The sequence below is a fragment of the Diceros bicornis genome, chromosome 20 (genome assembly GCF_020826845.1).
Source record: "Diceros bicornis minor isolate mBicDic1 chromosome 20, mDicBic1.mat.cur, whole genome shotgun sequence".
Taxonomy (NCBI): Eukaryota; Metazoa; Chordata; class Mammalia; order Perissodactyla; family Rhinocerotidae; genus Diceros; species Diceros bicornis.
Genome location: NC_080759.1, coordinates 23,102,238 through 23,106,674, shown reverse-complemented (window position 1 = coordinate 23,106,674; position 4,437 = coordinate 23,102,238). Strand labels below are relative to the sequence as shown.

The 4,437-nt window shown below is 38.5% G+C and overlaps 1 pseudogene; it reads left to right on the top strand.

Moving 5' to 3' along the window:
• Window positions 1-3,256: 3,256 nt before the first annotated feature.
• On the top strand, window positions 3,257-3,682 carry LOC131418871 (small ribosomal subunit protein eS17-like; annotated as a pseudogene).
• Window positions 3,683-4,437: the final 755 nt, after the last annotated feature.

Here is a 4,437-nt window from a genome sequence, read left to right as displayed (position 1 = left end):
AACGGTAGACTTCCTTCAATCCAGGAAATATGACTCTAAGCAAACTTTTAGGAGATCCAATCCACCATTGGCCCCAAGTCTCTCCATACATCTATTCTGAGTATGCCATACTGCAGGCCTCAACATCCCCTGACCCTGAGCCGTTCTTGTAGCTAGACACACGGACAATCAAATTAGTCAAGGCAACCACAGCATGACTACCATGTAAGAACTTGCTCTCCCAGGAAGGTGGGCTGGCTTGCTTGCTGCCTGCTGCTGTAGGTTCCAAGCCTTACTCTTGGGTTTTTTAACTACAGTGCAACCTGAGCGTGAGGCCATTATGTGGCCCATCATGTCACCTGTGGGGAACCATGTCATGATGGGGAACCAAGGCCACAATGTTGATGCTTTTACTGCTTTCTGTGGTGAGAACAATAAACAGATCAGTACATTGATCTACTGAGACTCATTGTCTACTTTTGGCACCTACGAAGTGGTGGCAAGCCAACCGGCTTGCATGCTTAGCCATCTCCTTTGGAGTCTTGATATCTCTTGCCATCTTTTTATTATTATTATTATTTATTTGAAGAAGATTGGCCCTGCACTAACATTTGTTGCCAATCTTCCTCTTTTTTTTCTTTTTTCTCCCCAAAGCACCAGTACATAGCTGTATATCACAGTCGCAGAGTTGTAGCTCTTCTATGTAGCTCTTCTACTTTGCCTCAGCATGGCTTGGTAAGTGGTGAGTAGGTCCGTGCCCAGGATCCAAACCAGTGAACTCTGAGCCACTGGAGCGGAACACACAAAGTTAACTGCTACGCCGCTGGGCAGTCCCCCTTGCCATTTTCTATACGGTTAATGTTCTTGCCTGACACACAGATCCTAACCACTAACGTTACTGCCTCTCAGATTTATCCACTGGGTCCTTAGCTCTTCTTTCCATTGCTAATCACCTCTGAATTCCTGGGTCAGTGAGAAATTCCATCCAGGATCATAGATATAGGATTGGAAATATTCATTCCACTCATTTTTAATATATCTATAAGATTTATGTACTGTAAGATTCTCTCAGGCAAGGCTCTCTGTACTTTACCTTTGCAACACCGGTTGCTAATGTATTTCATGACACATAGAAGATGCTCAATACATGTATGTTTAATGAATGAATACATGAAAAAAAACGAATGAACAACGGAAAGAATGAATACACAACAAGTGGTGTTTCTTACTTGAGCAATCATCCTATTATCACTTTTTACTTCTAGCTATCTGCTTAGAGTAGAATGGGCCTCACCTTTTGAAATGTCTTCATGCAGAAAAACAGTGTATATAGTAAAAGTCTAATCATTAGCATTTGGCTATTCTGCATGTGTTCTTTTTGAAAGGCAATATGACATTTTATAATAATACCCCTTAAGCTCCAGGATTAATTAGTAGAATTCTAATCATAGATTTGCCACTAATTAATTAAGCAGCTTATTTGATTTTTCTGAACTGCAAGATACTCATCTTTAAAATGAAGCTATTAACACTTGCTTTTCTTACATCAAAGTTTTCTTGAAAAGAATAAATGGTGCAGCCATTATGGAAAACAGTATGGAGATTCCTCAAAAAATTAAGAATAGAAATACCATATGATCCAGTTATTCCACTGCTGGGTACTTATCCAAAGAACGTGAAAACATGAATGCGTAGATGAACCCCTATGTTCATCGCAGTATTAGTCACCATAGCCAAGACTTGGAAGCAACCTAGGTGCGCACCAAGAGATGAATGGATACAGAAGATGTGGTATATATACACAATGAAATACTACACAGCCATGAAAAAGGATGAAATCTGGTCATTTGTGACAACATGGATGGACCTTGAAGGTATTATGCTAAGTGAAATAAGTCAGAGGGAAAAAGTCAAGTACCATATGATATCTCTCATAAAGAGAAGATAACCACAACAGCAAACAAGCACATAGAGACAGAGATTGGATTGGTGGTTACCAGAGGGGAAGAGGGGAGAGAGGAGGGTGAAAAGGGTGATTAGGCACATGTGTATGGTGATGGATTGTAATTAGTCTTTGGGTGGAGAACATGATGTAATCTACACAGAAATCAAAACATAATGATGTATACCCAAAATTTATATGATGTTATAAACCAATGTTACTGCAACAAAAAAAATTATTATGACAAAAAATAAAATAAAATGAAGCTATTAATACTTGCTTTTCTTACATCACAGATTTCTTGAAAAGAATAAAGGAATTAACCTATGCAAATAGTTACAAAACATTTGGCTGCAAGTAACAAAACAGCCAGTTTAAAATAGTTTGAAAAATGAGATTTGTTGTCTCAAATAATAAGGAGTTAGGAGAAAGGGTGGCTCCAGGTTTCATTAATTCAGTGACTTGACAATATCATTGGGTTAGTGACACAATGATCCTTCCCTTTTCCTCTCTGCCATTCTGAGCATGGCTCTTTAATAAAATCCCCTTCACAATACCAAGATGATTGCTGTAATTCCACGCAGATATGACAGCATCTGGAAGCAAAAAAAAAAGGCTGTTTCATTTTTAATGTTTCTTTTTAAGATTGAAGAAAATAAGTCCCCACTAAATGCCCTCATGTTTTATTGACAAAGAAATAGGGCCACCATGATTCTTCTTATAGAAGCGGTTCTCAAGTTATATGCATAATGATTCAGACCTTTCCATCTATGCTGCTTCTCTGTAAGTTCGGCATTTGCATTACAGTGTACACTGTACGCAGATGATAAAAAGTAGTGAAGAAATGTCAGGAATTTATTTTGAGATCTAACCTTAGTTGGGTAATAAAAAGAAAAATTAGTACAAGCTCCTTATAATACTATTGAAGAATTACCCAACACCTATAATACATCGCTGAGTTGAAATTATCTTCTTATGTCAAGGTACAAAGCTCCTAATCAGGATCAAAGTCTACTATGCTGAGAACAATGAACTTAATGCTGACACTACCAGTTTCCACCAGTGAACTGCATTAAACTCTCAATCTCAGTAACGATTTTTCTTCTAATGTGTAGCTAGTCTTGCTACTCTGAAAATTGCAACGGCATTTATCAGATCTATTACTTCTACATTTGTGATCCCAATGGGCAAGCTCAATCTCTGTTTTCTGATGAAGACATGTTTTTTTCACTTGCTGGCACATCTTATAGGAAACTGCAACTCCCACAAAAAATAAGGCATTAGGAAATGAATTAACAAAAATGGACCAAGCTCTTCTACCAGGGATCCACCAACATGGGCCGAATTTGCACCAAAACTATGAAGAAAGTGGCCTGGGTCTTCATGGAGAAGTCCTATATGTACCTGGGTAACAATTTCCACGTGAACAAGCACTTGTGCAAGGAGATAGTCATTATTCCCAGCAAGGACTTCCACAGCAAGATAGAAGGCTGTGTCATGCATCTTATGAAATGGCTTCAGAGTGGCCTCATGAGAGGTATCACCCTCATGCAGTAGAAGGAGCAGAGAGAAAGGCAATATAATTATGCTCCTGAGGTCTCAGCCCCGGATCAGGAGAGCATTGAAATAGATCCTGATACTAAGGAAATGCTGAAGTTCTTAGACTTTGGCAGTCTGTCCAACCCGCAGGTCACTCAGCCCACGGTTGGAATGGATTTCAAACACCGCATGGAGCTGTTTGATCTTTCTGCAATGCTATAATATTGTCAACAAATCTTGGACAACAACAGTAAAAAAGTAGACAGAGCAATAAATCTAGCTCTCTCCAAGATATTTACCCAGTGTAATCCTTGTTTTGGCAAAAATACAAGAGAAAAACATTGCGTTTAATGAATAGCAAATGTTAGTCAGGACATGCAAGTTCAAAAATGACAGAAAAAGAGGAGCAGAAGCGCTAAAAAAGGAAGTTCAAGAGCTGGGTCCGAAAGGATAATTTGGAAAAATATATTTTCTCTTGTACAATTGCATGTTTGAGTATTTGATTTTGTGTGTGTATACATGCAATTATGCATGAGCATATATACAGAAATAGGTATATATATATACACACATACATATATAAAAGTAAATTTATAGATAGACTACCTGTTAATTAAAGACTGTGTTTGATAGAAGTGATCTGATCCTTCCCTGAGAGGCTAACTGAGAAACATATGTAAGATAAAACCAGTGGGTAGTTAGTGGCAGACACAAAAAGGAGCTAAATCAACAAGCTGATGGATCGCTAGAGAAGAGCAGTGCTTCACAATTCTGGGTCATGGGAAGTGCCCATTTGGTTACATGAATGGGGAAGTTTTTGAATAATAATTTCTGGGTCTCTTGTGAAGAATCTGATTCAGAGGAGAGGCCAAGAAAATATATATATGTGACCTATCCCGATGGCCATCCCAGAATATGAAACAAAGTACAAAGAAGGACTAGATAATCCACGCCGTCTCCATTTGCACTGTTCCCAA